Below are 21,872 nucleotides of genomic sequence, written 5' to 3' on the forward strand. Positions count from 1 at the left end.
AATATCTGTATCTATGTTCACTGATATGCACAAAAGTATTTGGCCACACCTGTTTCAATATTCTGATAAAGATGCAGCCTTTCTTATCTATCTATCTATCTATCTATCTATCTGATGGATGGACGGTTGGAGTGCTGAGCAGACAGACAGGTGAAGGATGGATGGGTGGAGGATGAAGGAGGGGGCTTCGACGTCTTTGATCCTCCCAGCAGAAATAATCAACAAAGCCCTGAAGCAGGCCAGCTAGACCTAAATAAGCTTGTGCGTGTGCTCAGTGTGTACGTGAGCGTGTGTGTGCCGTGGGGTTTTCTGGCTGCATGCCAAGACCAGCTCCCACCAGGAGAGAGATCAAAGGCTCTCTCTCTCTCCCCCCTCCATCTCTATCGACCTCGCTCGCTCATATTTCTCACACTCGCCCCCCCCCACCCCTTGAAAACACTCGTTATTGCAGCTCTTGATTTCTTCGACATTCTTGCACTTCTTTCTTTTTCTTTTTACCTGAGGGCTGAGATGAGAACAGTTTCCTATGCAAAACAGGAAGAAAGAAGAAGCAAAACGTGATAAAAAGAGGGAAAAAATGAAAGAAAAAGGTAAAAAAATGGCTGGTTGCAAAGATGAAACACACTCACACAACACAAACGCACAAACACAAAACTAGTGACCTGGGCTTCAAAGCCGTCTTAGCTGCCAGGTAGTCATGGGAGTAATTGTTCTGGCAGGTGAGTGTTTGTGTGCAACAAATCTCATGACAACACTTAGGATTCATGTGCTTAGTTTAGATTAAATTTACAGATTAAAATATACTGAATGTCTGCTGTTTCAAATTAAAAGCCCTGCTCTAAATTATACATGTCTATCTAAAAGCCTACTCTCTTATCTTTGACATTTTCAGAATAAAGCACCATTGTACATGGAAATATTTGATCTGAGTCATCTACTTTTTTTAATCGGTTCACTTTCTGGACAAGCCATTATGTCCTCAAACTTTCCATCATCTATGGACCCAACTCTGTGTTTTAGGTGGACCCTTTCAAACAAAAAAATGACTTTTTTCTAGGCATCCTTTGGCAGAAACATCTCTTGTCAAAGAGCCAGTGGTTTATTTTCTGGTCAACTTTTGAGAATCTCTGCTATAAATAAAATGAAAAAAAATTTCCTGTTATGTTTAGAAAAATACTCCAGCAGATCCAACATTTCCCATCATGCTGCTCAATAATCAATACCCTGTTAACCCCTCATTTCAACATATTCTGATTCTATAAATCACTGTAAAGCACAATCCAGAGCAAATCGGTCTCTTTCCAGTCTACCATTGCAGTTCCAATGCATGCTCCAGTTCGTCTCAGGTGCGGGCCAGAAGCGCCACTCAGTTCTGCTCCTTTAACTTGTTTTTGCCACTTTTAATCAATTTTTGCCACTTTTTAACTGCTTTTCCCCATTTTCCCACTAATTTGGATTTTATGCCTCTCTTAGGCCGGCCACACACAACGATTTTTAAATCTGAAACGATTTTAAAACCGTGAGAAACCACAGACTTAAGGACAATTTCCAAAGATTTTTCATCTTTAATCCTCTGAACACACACACTAGACGACTCAGCCAGACTGTCAGATCACTGGAGACCACACACCTGCCGACCTGCCTATGACCTTGCGTGATCACGTGACTTCAGACAGAAAAACAAAACATGAGTGTCTGTCGATACTGTCTTGCTGTCTCTCCACAACGGGCTGTCCTGGCATGTGTTACAGGTGAAGCAAAAATCATAAAACAGGGGAAGACTCAGAATGAAATCATGGCTGAAATTAAGGTACAGTTGTGTTTATGGTGGTGAGCGGTGAAAGTACGTATGATCCGTCTGGTGACGCTACCCCGTCTGCTCACTCTCATTGGTTGTTGTGGGTACTATAACCAAGAATCGTAAATACAAAACGTGTTTTATCCCATTTTACTACTTTTAACCCATTTTTCTCACGTTTTAACTGATTTTCACCATTTCCTTACCACTGTTTGCCTTTTCTAGCCCATTTATGTGACTTCTGGGCCATTTTTTCCCCTCAACCACTTTTCACCACCGGTGCACCACCAGGTCTTTTTAAAACAAATGTTGCCACTTCTAACACCCATTTTTTGCCCCTTCTTAACTGCTTTCACCATTTTCCCACCCATTTTTGCCCTTTTGCCTGTCTTCTTCTTTCTTTTTTCTAATTTTTTTCCAACCCAATTTCCTTCTTTTAAGCCATTTTTGCCACTTTTTAACTGCTTTTCAGCCCTTCATAATTAAAGTTTCAAATAGATGACAATATGGTTACCTAAAGCCCTGAATTATCTCTTCAAAAATACACTTTTAACTCTCTCGGTTGTATGACAGCTGCTGTGACAAACTGCTTATTAAGAATTATAAAACGAGCCAGTATATAAACAAAATTTCTGCTCTGTGACGTTCATCAGAGCTCTTGAACGCTCTCCTGGAAATTATTCGCTCTTGGTTCCGACTGTTCTGGGAATTGAAGCTCATTTGCACTCTGTGTACGTCTGTTTCCTGCATAACAACGTGGGCTAAATGTCTAAAAATGTAAATGTAATTGAGAAGATGATGTTACTTTCCTTTTGAGACTCGGCACGACATGAGACAATCATGTCGCCGTTTGTCATTAAAGCTGTTCATGGGGGCTCGCTCAAATGCATTTACTCAACTTTCTCTCTTTTTCATGCATCCATCTTTGCGGTTTGTATCACGGTCATATTTTCTCTCTTCATTCTGTCATTCTTCGTATGCAAATAAGCAACTTAATCCCACTCCCACTATCCCAATCAGGCCCCTTCTCCGGCCTCTCTCCTCTCCTCTTTGTCCCATAATTTCTCTCAGACTCTGTCATTCACCTTCTCTCCCTCTTTCTCTCCCCTTTCTTTCCCCTCTTCTCCCTCTTTTTTCCTCCTGCTCTGTCGTGTTTTCTCTCCCTCCCTCCCTCATTCTACTTATAGCCTCGCCATAAATCAACCTGTCATTCTCCGTCATGCTCGCTGGATCTCACTGGGGCTTGTGGCAGACACACACAGCAAAGGATAGGGAAACGCACACAGCCAGGGACAGCGACGTGAGCCCACACATAAGCCCAAACACGGGCACAGACTCACAAATATAAAGACTCCAACACGCTAAAACAAATGCAAAAATGCAGAGACACACACAGAGCGAGTGTATCCTGTTTAAAACACACAAAAGCAGTCATGCAAACACACTTTTTGGTTCTAACACACAAACTCCTCTGTGCAAACTTCGATGATCTAAAGGCAAGATTGATGGAGGGAGGGAGACTGAGTGATTCAGAGAAACAGAGATGTAGGCAGGGATGACAGGAGCATGCACACCTGTCCCTTTAAAACATGCACAAACACAAAGATGAACGCACACAGCAGCTGAAATAATGTCTGCAGCTTTCAACGGCCCAAGCCTCCTCCAACGATCTCCTCAAACTGGTCTGCTCCTCCTGCTTTGATGCTGGCTTTTTGATTGACATCCAGGTCGTTATATCACAAGTACCCTGGGGGATTTTCTTAAAACGTTGTATGAATATCCACACAACAATGAAGTGGTTTATTTAGGAGGTAGAATACTTAAGTCAAGGTCCGCTTGTACATCTCTTGTTTGTGAACAAGGGGGATCAAGAACTGTCTGAGTCCAGGCCAAATGGGGGCCCACTGAGGTTGGCAAAAGCAGGGTTCATTGGAAAGTTTATCAGTGAAAAACCACATTTTACATTTAACCAGGGTAGAAACACATCCAAAAATTAAACTTTAGTCATTCATACAGACTTTTTCAAAATGTAAAAAAATCCCCTTTTTTTAAAACAGAATTACCTTTTTGGTAATGTTAACAAGGTGGATGGGCACACTGACTGGCCTAAGTGACCGAAATGCATTAGAAGTGGCAAAAACTGGCAGGAAAGGTGGTGGAAAGCTGTTAAAGAGTGGTAAAAATGTGTTTAAAAAGGCACAATAAGATTAAAGTAGCAAAATGGATCGTAATGCGGCAATGACATGCAAGAAATGGGTTAAATGGCAACACTGGACAGGAAGTATAAAAATGGGTTAAAAGTAAATGGGTTGGAAGGGGCAAAAACTGGCAGGAAAAGTAGTCTAAATGGGTAGGAAGCTGAAAAACTGTGTTGAACGACAGGAAATGGGATAAAAGTGCCAAATATTTGCTGCTACAAAGCAAAAAATGGTGTGAAAGTGGTGAAAAGGGGTTTTAAAAGTGGCAAAAATGTGTCACAAGTGGTAAAATGGGGAAAGGTATCAAAAAAAAGTGATGAAAGTATCAAAAATGGGTTAAAACTGGCAAAAATGGGAAAAAGTGTCAAAATGGATTACTAGAATGCAAAAAAGGGCAAAATTTGGTTGGAGAAAACTGGTTAAAAAGGGTTAAATAGTGGGCTAAAAGGGCAAGAAGTAGAAAAAAATGGAAGGAAAAAGGTGACCAGCAGTTAAAGAGTGGATAAAATGTTAAAAGAGGCAAAATGAAAAAGGTGGAAAAATGGATTACCATGAGGCAAAGAAATCCAAGAAATGGGTTAGAAGTAGCAACACTGGATAAAATGCATCGAAATGTGTTAAATGGTATAAAAGGGTAAGAATGGGCAAAAACTGGCAGCAAAAGTAGTCTAAATGTGTTAGAAATGAGAAAAATGGGCTGAAAGAGGCAAAATGGGATAAAAGCAAGAGCATGAGTTTGTTATTTTAACAATCGGATTGAAATTGGATTTTACAAAGTGGCAAATATGTGTTAGAAGTGGCGAAAATGGGCAAAAAGTATCAAAAATGTGGTAAAAGTATCAAAAATTGGCTAAAAGTGTCATTATGGGTAATAATAATGCAAAAGAGGGCATAAATGAGTTGAAAAATGGTTATAAAGTATTAAAATAAGGAGCAAAAAATAGTTAAAAGTGGTAAAAATGGACAGAAATTAACTAAATGGGTTAAAAGTGGAATCAAGTGTTATAAAAAACTACCAAAAATGGGTGGAAAATAAATGGCCAAATAGAGTAGTAAAAAGGGGTTGAAAATAGCCAAATGGAAATGTTTTAACAATGGGTTTAGGTTTAAATTGGCGAAACAGGGCAAAAAGTACCAAAAATGGGTTAAGAGTGGCAAAAAGAGGCAAAAAGTTATTTTTAAAAATGCTGTAAAAGTTGCCAAAAATGTAAAAAATGGCCAGATCAAGTAGGGAAAGGGGTTTCAAGCAGTAAAAATGGCCAAAAAGTGCCAAAAATGGGTTTAACATGGCAAAAATTTTAGCAGGAAGGGGTACCCAAAAATATCTTGAAACACTTTACAGCCCCAAGATGAAGCTACTGTTAGCCAGGACGCTAGCTCCAATGCTACTGATCCATCACACATGCATTAACATCATCAGTAGATCATGAGTGGTGGGGGGCATTCTCAGGGTTTGTCAGGGGCCCAGCCAATCCTGTGGGCACGCCTGCTTGTGAATGTCATGTCTCAAGAATACTTTTCCTCTAACTTCACAGAAAATGTCTGCTCTGACTCAAGGAAGAACTGATTAGATTTTGGGCGTCAAAGTCGGTGTGCCTCATGCTCATCCCTTCCTCGTTGAAGTCGTATCTCAAGCTTGCTTTGAGGGAGTTTCTTCAGACTCTGCACAAGTGTTCAGTCTGACTCTAGAATGAAACGACTTGTTTTTGGAGGTTGTAGGTCAAAGTTCTTTGAGCCTCATGTTAATGCCAAACCTGTGAATGCAGTATCTCAGGAATGCTTTCTTCATCCTTTCATAACCTCCACTCTTAAGCAGCATGAACTGATTAGATTTTAGAAGTTGTAGGGCAAAGGTCAGCATCATTAGGCCTCATGCTCAGCTCTTGCTTGTGAAAGCAATATCTATGTGGTTTTGAAAATTTAGACAAGATTTTTCTCTAAAAATCTTGTTCACATATGCACTCCTGGAAATGTTGAGACAATTTGAGGACAGGCTGCTCCTAAACTCTTCCTCCTGCTCAAACATGTACAGTATGTCACAGTGGGAGACTTTCACCATCAGAGTGGGGCTCTCAGGAGGCAGCATGACGTAAATAGGTTGACATGGTAAAGCTGGATGAACGAACACAGTTAATGGGAGTTTTAGTCTTTGAACCGATGCTGCATGTTATTGAGCGTAATCACAATATCAACAAATAAGTGGTATATAGAGAATGAAGCAGCTTCACTGCTTGCACATTTGCACTGGTTGCGTAATTTAACATCATCATCCCACCCGCTGCCTGCAGTGAATTTTCCTGAATACTTCCTGCTGCGTTCACACTTCAGCTCAACCCCACTTCACATGAAAAATTCACCAAGAGTCTGGCAGGAACAATTCTGGGTAAAGTTGGAGTGAAAACTCATTCATTTGACTTCACAGATTCAGCTGAAGGGTTTTTCTGGCATTGAAACACCACAGATAACCAAGTGAGATTTCACCCTTGGGTGGCATCTCTGAAGTTTAACTTCAGTGTGCAATAACTTTAAGTGAGCGCTAATTCAAAGCCTGCAAAGTTTTAGCTAAATGACACTGCTTACAGCAAAACAAGGCCGCCAATAAGGGGGGATAAAGGGAAGGGCTTCCTGGGGCCCAGCCATATGGGGGGCCCATGGCCCATATTGGCCCATATATTATTTATTTATGTAGTAGAATATAGACTTTGTAAATTCAAAACCCTTTCTCTTGAAACAGAATTACCTTTTTCCAGTAATGTTATCAATGTTGATGGACACACCGAACTAAATAAAGACAGCAATGTCAAACTTCAGAGCTAATCCATGATGTGCACAAACATCAGCATGCCAGAAATAGAGGAAACAGAGACATTAAAAGAAAATATTCAAATAATTGTGAAACAAGGGGAAAATGGGAATTAAAGTGGAAAATTGGTAATAAAAATGGCAAAAATGGCTTACAAGCAGCAAAAAGTGGAAAAAACTGGGCATAAAAAAGGCAAAAATTAGGTAAAAGTGGCAAAATAAGGTGGCAAAGATGTGTTAAAAAAACTAGAAAAGTGGCAGAAAATGTTAAAAGTGGCAAAATTGGGCATCAAAATTGCTATAATTGGTTAAAAGTTGGAAAAAGTTGAAAAATTAGGCATAAAACTGGGTGAACCTGGTAATAGCTTGACGCACTTTTCAGCTACAAAATGAACTAACTGTTAGCCAGGACGCTAGCACCAATGCTACTGATCCAACAGCCATGCACTGATATCATCAACAAATCAGAACTGTGGAGGGTGTTTTTACTGGGATTGTCAGGGGCCCAGCCATGCTTGTACCAGAAATATAAAACATTTAAAGTAAAACATGTTATTTTCTGTCAGTAAAAATAATATTCACTGCAGATGGATGTCAAGGTAAACCCCAACTTGGAGCACATTATACTAAAATCTTCAAAAGGACTTTACTAGACTGCACAAACCTGGTGATTAAAAACTTAAATATGGATATCAAACTTCCTAAATCTGATAAAAAAAAAAAAAAAGACTCCATTTAAGCAGCAACTCAAGCCAAGCAATAAAAACCCACCAATTCTGATTCTCTCCATCATATTTAACAAAACCTCTGAACAGCATGTAGATGTACTGTTAGGTAGGCATGGTTTCCCTCCACATTTCTGAAGCTTTCACCCTTCTCTTCCTGTCTTTTCTTTCCAGTATCAACATTTTCTCTCCTCTTGACCTCCTCCTCGTTTCCTCCCTTACACCTCCTCCTCCTTGCTCCCCATGACCAATGTGAGCGCCTCATGAAGACCCTCAGGAGTCCGAGGATTTCACGGGGCTTTGTGTTTGAGTGAGTTGGAAGACGGCACATGTGGCATGCAAGGTCACGTAATCCTGCGGCCTCCAGATACTGTTATTGACACACACTCGCACAAACATGCAGAGCACTCTTTGACCTGTGCTGCCCTCACACACTCAGAATCTAGTATGAACACACGCTCTGCAAAACACAGATGTCCTCGTACAACCCACAATGCCCTCTGTTATTAAGAATGTAAACAGTACAACAGATATTTTCTGGTTCACATGAGTGAAATGCACCATACGATATTTGTGCTGCTGACATCTTCCTTTAGAGACAACTAGTCTTATGAGATGATGAAAAATAAGATTAAATTATCTGTAAGGCCAATGTCACTGTTAAAGGCTGTTACTAACAGTTAGGGAAATGCTGACCAATCAGGGCACAGTGGGAGGGATTTTAAGGGTATTTTCACACCAACAGTAAGGTCCATAAGGATTTAGAAAGCGCCACAATTTTTATTTTGCCTCTACCAGCAAAATGTATTTGAAAAAACATAATTAATATGTGACTGAAGTGTAGACTTTCAGCTTTAATTTGTAGGGTTTTAGAACTTTATTCATTAACAATGTCTGGCAGTTACGTTCATGAAATAACCACATTGCAAACATTATAGATTAAGCAACATTTTATCAATAAAAAAGAATAAAGATACATTTCATGTAGCTACGCTTGCTTCATAAGCTACTACATAAGCCAATGTTGCTGCATAAACAAAGCTTTAGCAAAATGAGCTTTGGCAAATGTAGCTAAGGCTAACATAGCTATGTAAGTGTTGCAATGTAGCTAAAGCTAAAGAAAAAAGAATAAACTTACATTGCTAACATAGCTACATGCAGATATAGCTACATTAGCTATGTTATCTACATAGCTAACATAGCTGTTAGCTTTACATATAGCTACATTAGCTATGTAGCTCTGTTATCTACATAGCTAAAATAGCTTTGTTAGCTTTAGTAGTGTTTTTGTTAACCTGTAGTTTTTAGTGATATTATTGTGTCCAAACCCAACGTTCAACACATTTAGAAAGATTTAATCTATTAGCAAGGATATACTATAGCTTCATAGCTACGTTATATAAGTAGCTGATGTAGCTTTGTTATCTTTAGATTTAGCTACATTACCTATGTAGCTATGTTGTTGACATAGCTAACATAGCTTTGGAAGCTTTAGATTTTGCTACCTTAGCAACATCACTGCATTATCTACATAACTCACCTAGCAATGTTAGCTTTAGATTTAGCTATGTGAGCTGTGTTAGGGTTTTCATGGAGGACAACTTTGCTATCCTAACTCTTACCTTTACCTTTAGCATCCATCTGTTTGAAATTATGATGTCCAAACTCAACATTTGACACATTTAAAAAATGTATCTTTAAGCAAAAGCTATTTCGCTTTCAGATGGACAGGACAAAGGTGCTAGAAAAAGTGTTTGTACCTCCTTGTTAAACAATGTATTAACTGTGATCACCTATATTTTCTGGAATCACCACCACATCCAGGTCTGATTATTGCCAGAATTACTGTTGAATACAAAACTCACTTAAATCACCTGCCTGACAAAGTGAAGTAGTCTGAAAGATCTCAAAAACAACACAACATGCCATGATCCATTGAAATAATAGAACAGATAAGAACCAAAGTCACTAATATCAATAAGTCTGGAAAGGTTTACAACCCAGGTGAGAGCCATTATCCACAAATGGGGAAAATTTGGAACAGTGGTGAACCTTCCCAGGCATGGCCGACCTAGGAGCAAATCAAAATCTCATCCAGGCCACAAAATAACCCAGAACATCTAAAGACCTGCTGGACTCATGTGACTCAGTTAAGGTGTGTGTTCATGATTCAACAATAAGAAAGAGACTGAGCAAAAATGGCATCCATGGGAGAGTTCCAAGGCTAAAACCACTGCTGACCAAGAAGAACACAAAGGCTTGTTTGTGGACTGACAGGACGAAAGTTGAACTTTTTGGAAGTTCAGGATGCATCCTGTTACATCTGGTGTAAAACAAAATCAGCATTTCACAAAAAGAGCATCATACCAACAGTCAAGCATGGTGGTGGTAGTGTGATGGTCTAGGGTTGCTTGCTGCTTCAGGACTTGGACAACTTGTCGCCATTGATGGAACCATGAATTCTGCTCTCTACCAGAAAATCCTGAATGAATGTCCATCCATGAGAGCTCAAGCTCAAATGTGCTTGCAGCAGGTTTTGGAGAGGCCTAGTCAAAGTCTGGGCTTAAATCTGCTTGAGATGCTGTGGTAGTACCTTAACCATCTGTGCTCAAGAACACTCCAACATGTCTGAATTAAAACAATTCTGCAAAAGAGAGTGGGCCAAAAGTCTCATTGCTTGCAGTTGTTTCCCCCAAGGGTGACACAACCAGTTGTTATGTTTAGGTGGCACAGGGCCAGGTAGGTTTGGGTGGCTTTTTCCTTTAATAAGTGAAATCATTTTAAAACTGCATTTTCTATCATCTTGGGTTATATTTGTCTAATATTAAAATTGAGTTGACAAATATGCAAAAAAAGAAAGAAGAAAGGGGCATATACTTTTTCACAGCTCTGTAGAGTTTTATTGAAGAGACTAAAATGCCATTTTCTTCCTTAAAATGTAAAACACTGAGCATAAAAGCAAAAGCAGCGCATACATTCAGACTAAACTACACAGATATGGATTTCCAAGGTCGCATTTCAAGCATTCAGTCTGTTTCTTATACAAGTCCTCCTCTCTGTCTCTGCGCTCCACTGCTCCTCCTCTGTATTCTCCTCCTCCTCCCTTTATCTCTGCTGCTGTCTTTCACACAAACACACAGTCTCTCCAGAGATGTGTCCACTGCTCTGACCTCTCTCTCTTTCCTGGGAGCGCTGGCTGTCTGCCCGCCCGGCTCTCTCTTTTCCTCTCTTTCTGCCTCACACTTTCTGCTCCTATCGTATCTCTTCTTCTTCTTTCTCTCTGTCTATCGATCTATCTATTTTCTAATCTCCTTTGTCTCTCCCCCCTCGCTCTTATCCTCCGTTGCTCTTGCATCGTCTTATCTCTTCATCCTCTCTCCACTCGATTCCTCCACGTCTACCCTCTCTGCACCCTCTTCTTCCTTCCTTTCCTCCTACATCTCCTCTCCTCGTCTCCTTCCCTCCTTTATTATTTTTTCTAGACTCCCCAGGTGTTGGCACGGCTGCGGGGTTGTGCCTTGGGCTCATGCTGCCTCTCTGCGGGCACGGTGCCCACTGAGGGTGAAGCTGGAGGCGTCTGTGAGTGTACAGAGATGAGGGAGGGGTGGGGGTAAGAGAGTAAAACACAGAGAGGAAAGGGGAGGGGAGGGACTCAAAGTAGATGAGAAAGGGGTTTGCTGAAAGAGATGAAAAGAAAGGAGAAGAGAGACATTGATGGAGAGAAACAGATTTCTGTTGAGTCACTTTTTGTTGGCTACAGTGAGCGTGCGACTCAGCCAGTGTTTGCTTTTCTTCTATTACAGTAAACTTTGTGGTGACAGGCAGACAAAAGCATAATTGTTCTATTTCTTCCTCACATCTTGTACTTGCAGTGCTGTTCTTATTTATATTGGTAATGATATGAGCTGAAATGACAGATTTTTTATGTTTCTACAGCCAATGAGAACATCTTAAGGAGCCTTTTTCATCCAATCAGTTGACCCAAAGGGCGTTAAAATATTTTAAACCTTAAAGCTTTTACTCTGATCTTAGCTTTGGCTCTTACAGATCTGGGCTTTGACTCTAAAAAGATAAATTATATTGATCATGACTGGTTTATAAAATCAGTACAGAGGTAATTCATCAAAGTAGGTGAATACTTTTTACAGGCACTGCAAAAGTCATATACAAAGTTTTATAAACCCAAAATCATCATGTTCAGTTGTTGGAAATCAAAGCAGCAGTGTGTGTTTCTGTGTGAGTGTCGATACACACACACTCACATTAACACACACAGTGACAGAGACAGCATCATGCTGCTCACTGATGGTGCAGCCCTGCTGGAGGAGGACGAAACTGTCCATAACCAACCAAGCATGATGAGAGGGGGGGCCTAATGGTCCAACAGAGGGGGAGAGAAAAACAAGTAAGAGGGAAAAAGTTCAGACTTGAGTTCAAAATCCTGCCAGTCATCTCTAAATTCATCTTCCTTCTAAGTGTCTTCTTCCTCGTGAAGATTTTCTATTAAATCTTTTGTTCCTCTTCTTACCTCTCTGCTTTTATATCCCTGTCTTCTCCAGAACCCCTCACTCAGCCCTTCTTTCCCTCTCACTTTAGTGTCTCACTGTGTCACTGGTGAGTTTCAGTGATTCAGCGCCCCCTGTCTGTGTTTGCCTGTACTGCAGTGACACGGCTTAAAGCTCAGGAGAAAATAAAATAAAATAATGTCAGATTTTAGATAAAAAACAGAGCTAAAAGATCATTTTAAGAAAAATATTTCTTAATTCTTTTGGTCCATTTTGTCTTTACCAAATCTGTAACAAAGACAATTAAGACTTTCAACTCCACTGAACTTTGACCCCCTGAGACTCTGCATGTTCATATGAGGACATGACGTTTAGGCTTTCATACAAGAAATAAAAATCTCTGTAACAAGAATTTCTTTAAAAATACTCAGGAATGTTTATAGAGGTTAATGTAACTACCTTGGGATGTAATGGGATTTTTTGTTGGAGTATAAGGAGTGTTTTTGAATATTTTAGGGATGTGTTTGTATATTTTGAAGAATTTGTTTTAAATTTTTTTGGGAGGATTGGCTTTATACATTTTAAGGTCTTCAGTGGGAATTCGGGGATTTTATCTGCAATTTTGGGGGGAATCTGACTGAAATTTTGAGGGAATATCCTTTGAAATTTTACTGAATTTTCATGAAAATGTTGGGGAATTTGTTTGTTTGGAAGATTTTGTTGGAATTTTTCCATAATTTTCCATTAAATTTGGAGGCAATTTGAAAATGTTGGGGGGAATCTTCTGAGATATTTTGGGGAATTTGCTTGAAAATTGTTTTGGTAATTTTTTAAATCTAATTCTTCAAGGTTTTTTTTTTTCAGAAAGTTTCACTGAAGTTTTTGGGAAATATTTGAAGATTTATTGTTTATTTTGAAGAGTTTGATTTGAGGTTTTGGAGGGAATTTGCTTAGGAACTTCTGGGAGGAAAAAAAGGGAATTTATCAGCACATTTTTAGGAATTTGATTGGAAATTTTAGGGGGAATATCCTTGAAATTTTCCAGAATTTTCATGAAAATTTTAGAAAATTAATTTAGCTGTGTGGGGAAATTTGGATTTTTTTTCATAACTTTCATGGGGGTATTTATTTGTACAGTTTTTGGGAATTTTTGTGAGGAATTTCCTTTGATATTATGGGATATTTGCCTGTAAATTTTCATACAGATTTTTTTGGGAAAAACTTTATAGGAATCTTCAGCCTTTTTAGAAAGTTTTATTAGGAAATATTTGAGGATTTATTGTATATTTTGGAGCGTTCGCTTAAAGTTCTGGGGGTAATTTGCTTTAGAATTTTTGATTTATGGGGAATGTATTGGCACCTTCTTAGGAATTTTATTGGAAATTTTATGGGGAATATCCTTGTAAAAATTTTTCATGGAATTTCATTCAAAATTTGGGGTGAAATTTGCTTGAAAATTTTCATAGGTTTTTTTGGGGGGAAAACTTTATATGAATTTTAAGGCTTTTCCAGAGAGAAAGAAATCTTTCAGAGCTCCAAGTGAAAATGTATTTCTTGAATTTATTTATTTAGTTCTTAATTTTCTTTAATATGTACATAAATTAAACATGTTCTGGTGCATAAAATGACCCTCTAGAGCATAAAACTCCTTTTATGACCTTTGATGAAATAATCCTCAGTGTTTCACTTTAAAGACCTTTGTTGAAAATGTAATTTTTTAACCATAAAGTCATTAATCACACACTACTTAACTGGTATATTTAGATAAAAATACCCAAACTGAACAACCTGCTGTGTGATTTACATGAATATATTTAGAGTGACAGTCAAACGGCACAAGGTCCCTCTGTCACAGTCCCATGCGTCTCTGCTGCTTCTCCACACGTCCTCCTTGCTCCAGTGCCACGCAGAGAGACGTCTATACATTTACTGAATGTAATGAATAAAACTATTCTGATCTAGATTCAGATTCAGCACGTCGATGCCGCAGCAGCAGCAGACACTTGTGTGAAATATCTGCTGCTCCTTGTTTTAAATATGCAGAGAGAAATGCAGAAGTGTTTTTAACCCTTTCTGTCCAAACATCAGCGAAGTGTGAGAGCTTACAGAGCAGCTGTCCAGTGAAGACTCAGTCTGACAGAAGCTTCTGGAGGATTTGAGAGCATTGTTGATTCAGCGCTCAGATTTTGAATCCCTGACTCAAACAGATTTTGTTTCTGTGCAAACATCTCTCATTGATTCAAACACGGGCAGACAGAGAGAGTCAGCTGCTCCATGAAGAGACTGTTTGAGGCTCACAGAGACGCGGAACACTCTCTGGTGCTCACATGAAAACTGGTCAGACCAGACTGAATGAAGATTGTCTTCCTCAGTCAGGACTGATATACAAACCGTAATCTGTCTTGTAAAAGGCACAAGTGTTAGACCGATCCATATTGTTATCCAAAACAATCACTCATGAAAGAACAAACACAAAGAACGTTTCACCAACATGATTTTCTTTAAATCATCAAAAGTCGTATTATTCTGTAGATCCGTCTAAAGCTTTTATTACGCATGTTAGTCTGACTGAATTTGTGTTAATTCCAAGTTCTCAAAGTCAGACTGACACCTCGATGACGTAGTTGGACATCAATGTTCTCTCACGTGTGTTCACCTCAACACCAAGCATTCTGATCCACAGTCTCAATGTGGTGCTAAGATGAATATCATCTTTAAGTTATCCATATCAGCTGGCTTAGCTCAGTAAGAAGGACTGGCTCCTCTAGCTACTGCTCGGCTCTTCATTTGGTGTTATATTGGCTTCATTGACCTCCTAAGACCCTGCATGTACATAAGAGGACAAAGACTCTTGGATTTTCTACAACAGTCATCATTTCTGCTGTTAGAATTTTCCGATAATTGTATGTTTGTGTATTCTGGATAGTCTCTTGAAACTTTTTGAGGATATTTGCTTATTTCTAATTAAATTGTTTGGGGGAGTTTGTTTGGAAATTTTCAGGCATTGTTATGTTAATTTGTGAAATGTGTGTAATTTGGGGGAATTAGCTTTGAATCTTTCTAAGGTATCTCCCTGTACATTTTTGGAAATTTTTTCATAAATTTTGGGGAATTTAATTGGAAATTTGGAGGGTATCCTTTGAATTTTTCAAGGATAATTTAGGGAATTTGTTTGGATGTTTCTGGGTTTTGTACGAACATTTTTAGGCATTGTCATGTTAATTTGTGAAATATATTTAAAATTTTTGGGAATTTGATTTTTTTTTTTTTAAATCATACTTTTATTATATATGAGCATAGGCTTTGATCTTTTTAATATAAATTTTCTTCGAAATTTGATAGTCATTTGTGGGGAATTTTGTTTTCATTGGGGGGTCGTTGTCCTTAGAGATTGTCAAAAATTGTCATGGAAAATTTAGGGAATTTGTTTGTAAGTTTGGGGAATCTTAAATCATTTTAATGGTATTTTGGAAAAGTATTTGTACATTTTTGAGGATTTGCTAAGAAAATTTGGGGATGATTTTCTTTGAAATTTTGAGGTAATTTGTTTGCAAGTTCTCAGGAGTTTGCATGGAAGTGTTTTAATGAAAGCCCGCATAATTTCATTACAAGTTTTGGGGAAATTTTCACATTTTTATTCTTTGTATTTTCATGAGAATTTTGAAAATATTTTTGGTGTTTGTGGGGATATATTTGGAAAATTTCAAGCAAATTTATCTAAATTTGTGAAATGTTTTTGTTATTTTGAGTATTTTGGCGAAATTCTTTAGTTAAGAAGAAGATTACAACATTTTGGGGGGATTTAAATTGACACTTTTTGTAAATTTTTGTTTTTTAAAGGGAAGGGGATGTTTGGAAACTTTAAAGTATACTCATGTAAATTTGACTTTTTAATTTAGGGGAATCTGATTTAAATCTTTGTGGGGAACTGGTCTTTATTTTTATGTAGATTGGAAATTTGGGAAATGTATTGATATTGTATGAGGGAAATCAAGGGGGTGTCCTTTACAATTTTCAAAAATTGTCTTGGAATATTGCAGGAATTTCTTTGGATGTTTGAGGGAATTTTACATCATTTTCATGGATTTTTGGGTAATGTATTTGGAGATTTTCAAGAAATCTAAATTTGGGTGGATTTGCTTGAAAATGTCTTGATTTATACAGGAACTTTTTTACTGGAATATTGAGCTTTACGGTAAAGTTTCACTGTAAAACATCTGGGTAATAATTGAAGACATTTTTGAGATACTTTTTAAGGGAAACTAAATAATATGCCTTAGAACTTCCACACAATTGTAGATATTTTCTTAGAAATTTAAGTGACTTTTTGTGGATTTTGTAGAGAAAAATTTCCAACAAATTCAGAAGTATGAGTGGAAATTTTGTTCATTCTTGAAGCAGGAGGTTCACATCAGCTTACAGAGAGGAGAAATATTGTCTTCTAGCACCAGCAGAGTTTTCCTGCTGTGCATGTCTACTAAAACAAGCACAGTCCAGTTAAACTACAACCATAGCTCTAATTTCCATGCATGTGTTTCAAAATCCTCATCCAGCATAAATGAGCTTCTCATCCCAACAACAGGACAGTCAGAGGTGAAACTACGGCGTGTCCTTGTTATCCAGAAAGCTTCTTTGGCCCATAGCCAGCTTCCATCTTTATCACAGCTCAGCTTCACTCACTTCTCTTGTTAATAAATCACTGCAGCCAATCAGAGATGGAGGACTTTAAAAACAATAAAACATGTGAATCATGCTGTCTGCCTCTCTGACCACTGGCTAATGTTTGTCGATTCTTGTCACACATGAGATGAGGGATGGATAATAAAGAGAGGATGGTCAGATGGGAGGAGAGAGGATTGGAAATAAATGGTAGAAGAGTGGCTTGGTTGCAATCATAAACAAGAGATGTAGGGAAAAGATTTCATTTGATGCTCTTCTTTTCTGTGTGTGTTCAAGTTTGAGATTGGAAACACACTGAGTAATTATCTAGAAAGAGCACCTGGGCACTGAGAAACTCATTATCATATAAGCAGACCTCCAACTCACACGCAGCATGGGGAGAAAAGAAATGAGAGAAGACACATAAAAAGAGAGAAAAAAACTAAAGATTTATAGAAATATAAACCCCCAAAGAGCCTTTATAGTTAAATCTCTGCTTATATCTGACTGGGATTACATTCTTTATTAAACTGCCCCTATTTCTGAGGTCTTAATGTGATATTTTTCCTAATTTTCACAAAGTCTAGTGGAGTAAAAGCTAGCGGGAGTGATCAAAAGCCACGCAGCACTGATGACACTGAAGAACAAGCTGAATTTTCACTGACTTTCTCTCCTCACTATCTTTTTTCTTTGATGTACTGCAGTACCACACAGTGACCAGTAGGAGGCAGCGTTTCCTCTCAACTGACTGACCAAAAGTGATGTCTATCACTCTTTTATGACCTTTTTTTCTTTTCTTATCCTCCCCTTCACCCTCTCTTTCCCTCTTTCTTACACCACAGCATGTTATTCTCTGTTTTTGTCCAGCTGTTGTCTTTGCAGTGATCATGGTCACCCTGCACTCACCTGTGAGTCAGCAGGTACACCCATGCATGAGAGGGGACCACCCTGCTGATTTAAACAGCTTCACTCAATGCTGTGTTTTGTTATGTAGACTTACATGTGCAATATTTCGTCAATCTCATTAAAATCAGAGGAGGGGAAGGAGAGTGATTGCCCAACTGTGCCTTAATGTTTGGAAAATCCCCCTGAAAGTGCCCTCTTGTATGCCACTATGGTAGATAAACACAGTAAAGTGCCCTCTTTGGTGCCCTCTACGTGGACTAAATTTGACAAATTGCCATCTCAAGTGCTGTCTTAGTGAACAAATTTGACTAAGTGTGCTTGAAGTTGGACAAAATTTGTCTCATTACACTCTTAGTGGGCACATATTTGCCAGATGCCCTCTTAAGTTCCCCACACGTGGACAAAATGTGGTGTATTTGATTCTAAGTGGACAGAATTTGGTTTTGTGCTATCTAATTGAAAAAAAAATTGACAAATTGCCCTTTTTAAGTGGGAAAAATAGACTTTTTGTTCTCCAAGTGGACAGAAATTTGACTATGTTCCTCTTCAATTGCCCTCTGAAAAGGCAAAATTAGACCAAATGAGCTTTCAGGTACCCTTTATGTTGACCTAAGTGGACAGAAATTGGACAGATTGCCCTTATTGGTGCCCTTTAACTTGACAAAATTGGACAATGAGCACTCATTGATACCTTCTAAATGGACATAATTTGGCTAAATGTGCTTTATGAGGATAAAACTTGATAAACTGTCTCCAAGTGGACAAATTTTGCTTTCTGAGAGGACAAAAATGTGACCAAGTTCTCCTTAAAGTGTCCTCTGAAAGGACAAAATTTGACCAAGTACACTTCCCCTTTATGCTGACAAAATTTGGCTTCATGCTCCCTAAGTTGACCAGAATTTGACAGATTGCCCTTATTGGGCCATCCAAGTGTACGTTTGACAGATTACCCTTTTTGGTGCCTTCTAAGTTGACAACATTTGCAAAGTGCCCTCTTAAGTGGATGAAATTTGGCTTATTGCCTTCTCGAATATCCCTCAGGATTAATTATCTATTTAACTAGCCAAAATTTGCACTTATTCTCAAATTGAACAAAATTTGTCAAATTGGCCTCTTTGATGCCCTCAAGTTTTGGCAATCGCTCTCTCTCTAAAAGGACCAAATTTGGCTCATTTGGTCTTAGTGGACAAAAATTTGGAAAAGTGCTCTCCAAATAGACAAAATTTGACAGAGTGCTCTTTTAGGTGTCCTCTTTGAGGACAAAATTTGGCTTTGTGCTCTCTAAGCGGACAAAATATGACAAATTACCCACTTAAATGCCCTCATTGTGGACATTTGACTTATTACCTTCTAAGGGCAAAATTTGACAGATTGCCCTCTTCGGTGCTCTCTATGTAGACAAGATTTGGCTTAGTGCCCTCTACGTCACTAAGTGTCTCTAGGCTACCTTTCAATGGACAATGCATGCTGCCTCTCTCGTGGATAATAAGCGATAAAATGCCCTCAAGCTTGGTCTTCCAGAGGACAGAGAGCCAGTTCTCTCAGTGGATGAAACCACACGTCCAACAGTAGAGAAATTACAATGAAGTGCTATAAGCTCCTTGGTGTAAAATGAATTTCCACTGACACCCTCCTTCATATATCTTTGTAAAATCAACAGCAGTTTCTGTTTCCTTGTCTGTTTTTATAGACGTATAGCAGATATAAATGCAGGCTAATGAGAATTACTGCCGAGAAAAAATTTGATACATTTTTTCCATGAAGCAGCCCGGCTAGCTCATTCGGTAGAGCATGAGACTCTTAATCTCAGGGTCGTGGGTTCGAGCCCCACGTTGGGCGCAAGTGATTTTAAGAACAAACACAACAGATGAGGGGTTCACCTCCTGAAGTGTTCATCAGCAGAACTGCATTCAGCTAAATGTATGTTCTCGTCCTTCAAACAAGTCCAATATTCAAGAGGGTTTTCCTGTGATCACAGAGATGAATTAAGTTTAAACTGCAATTTAATGCAAATCCTGGTCTTTAACTGTTTCACTATAGATGTTTTACATTTTTTTAACAGTGGTGCCCCACTGCACACATGAGGTGCCCTTATAATCATTTTTGCCCCTGCCCCTCAAACATCCTGGGACTGCCACTGTTACAATCCTTCTGTCTAGGGATTCTGAACTCCCTGTTTACATGGATTCTGTGTAAAGGGATCTAACTATGATGTGTACAGATGCGTCAAGCATTTAATCAGAATAAAATTATTTCAGCAACAAAAACAGCTTTGCCCATAGGGGGCACCAAAATCAACACAAACCAAAAGTTTTCCACAGGAGCTGCAAAGGAGAAATCAAACCCTCCAACCTTTTGGACCTTTCCACTCCTGAGAGATACTCAACAAACCATTTTGGATCAAAATTCCTGGCCAGGCAGCCCGGCTAGCTCAGTCGGTAGAGCATGAGACTCTTAATCTCAGGGTCGTGGGTTCGAGCCCCACGTTGGGCGCAGTGGTTTTAAGGACAGAGACCACAGTTAAGGGATTCAACTTCAGCACTACATGCAGTTAAATATATGATCTTGTCTCTCAAACAAGAAAACATCATGGCTATCCAACATGCATGTATACTGTGTTCTCGTCCTTTCTGAGTTCAGACCGCAACAGACATGGAGCATGCACAAGTTCTCAGAAAGACTGGTTAAGTTGGATCATATCTGGTGAGAAAGTAAAATAACAATTTCTGACATCTACAACAGAGGCAAAAGACACTACTGCACCAAGTTAGACTCAAACTGTTCAAGTCTTCAGATATTTCGCAGGATTGTCATCTGATGATTCTGATCATGAATTTTAGGTTCGTCTGCAAACATGAGTCCAAACCCAACAATTCAACAGGACAGACTTGGAGAGTCCAGTAAATGATTGTAACCAACCAAATGTGCCGTCCAAGCTGCACAGAAGTGACTCTCTGCTCTTCTAAAAATAAGCGACTTGTCTATTTTTGATGTTGCCACAGTTTGGCTGCTGCCAGCTGCACAGAGCAGATGAGCTGGGCACAAAGTCAGACAGAGGAGGAAGAATCCAAATCGAGACATTATCTTAAAACTCTTAAACTCCCAAATCACAAGAGCAATGTAATGAAATCAAGCAGACCAGATGCTAGGACACTCAAAGACCTTTTGGCATGGGGCACGAAGAGAGTTAACCAAGTAATGTAACCCTGAAGTCTGATCCCTGCAGTGGTTAAATCAGAGCCACTTTCTACACTCATCAGCCCGGCTAGCTCAGTCGGTAGAGCATGAGACTCTTAATCTCAGGGTCGTGGGTTCGAGCCCCACGTTGGGCGCAATGGTTTTGGACTGAAGACGCTGGGTGCATATGAAGTCTCTTGTGGGTCCCTCTGTCAAACTGGTGTTGTTTCTGACTCCCCATGCTCTGAAACTGCTTGGAGGACAGAGGATCTGGATGAAAAGAGGGACATCTGAAGAGCAATGAGAACACACAGATGCAATTCATCACTGAACAAAAATCATTGATTAGATGCCGTAGCGCAATGTTCCTTCATAAACTTCACATCATCAGTTTCCAAATAGAGAATGGACTGATATTAAAACAGGCACCAGACAGATTATGAATACCATCAGTTTTTTAAAAAACAGTATTTGGTGAGCTGTGATTTAAGAAAAGTGCTTGAAATGATCGATAAGAATGAAATACTGAGATAAGACATCTCATGTTTTTTAAATTTCTCCGCACTTTGTTTCCTTGTGTCTCCTGTGAGCCTTTGGAGGGAGGGACTAAGACTCAAGAAAAAGACTCAAGTGAGAGACTCAACTTGAGAGACTTGGGATGCACCTTCTGTCCTCTGATATAGCACCAGCCCTTAAAACAAGAGAAAGGCCAGAAATATACTAGTTATTTCACCTTGTGTTCATCTATACTAATGAAGCTAAACAGTGGCTCCCTTTAACTTCATTAGATACGTAGTCAACGTTACTAGACCTAAGCCAATTTAGCTAAAGCTAAAGAAGCTAAAGTGAGCCACCGTTTGTGTAACTACTTCTAAACAAAGTCTATAACTTAAGCAAACATAGCATAGTCAAACGCAACTAATGTGGCTTTGTTTGCTATAGCTTTAGCTACGTTATTTATATAGCTAAGTAAGCTACATAGGCCTCATAGCTGACATTGCTTTGTTAGCTTTAAATTAAGCCACGTAGCCACATTATCTGTGCAGCTAACATAGCTTCATTAGCCTTATCTATGTAGCTAATGTAGCTGTGTTAGCTTTAG

At 39.0% G+C, this 21,872-nt stretch overlaps 1 protein-coding gene and 3 non-coding genes across 6 annotated transcripts in view; 3 read left to right on the plus strand and 1 right to left on the minus strand.

The window, feature by feature from the left end:
- wnt5b (wingless-type MMTV integration site family, member 5b) overlaps positions 1-21,872 on the minus strand; it is a 128,451-nt gene that overhangs the window by 90,925 nt on the left and 15,654 nt on the right. The gene's annotated exons all lie outside the window — the stretch shown is intronic.
- trnak-cuu lies at positions 19,360-19,432 on the plus strand. Its single transcript has one exon. It is a non-coding gene; the product is annotated as a tRNA-Lys (tRNA).
- Positions 20,014-20,086, plus strand: trnak-cuu. Its single transcript has one exon. It is a non-coding gene; the product is annotated as a tRNA-Lys (tRNA).
- Positions 20,853-20,925, plus strand: trnak-cuu. Its single transcript has one exon. It is a non-coding gene; the product is annotated as a tRNA-Lys (tRNA).

This window comes from Cheilinus undulatus, linkage group 23, assembly GCF_018320785.1.
Source record: "Cheilinus undulatus linkage group 23, ASM1832078v1, whole genome shotgun sequence".
In the NCBI taxonomy this organism is placed as follows: Eukaryota; Metazoa; Chordata; class Actinopteri; order Labriformes; family Labridae; genus Cheilinus; species Cheilinus undulatus.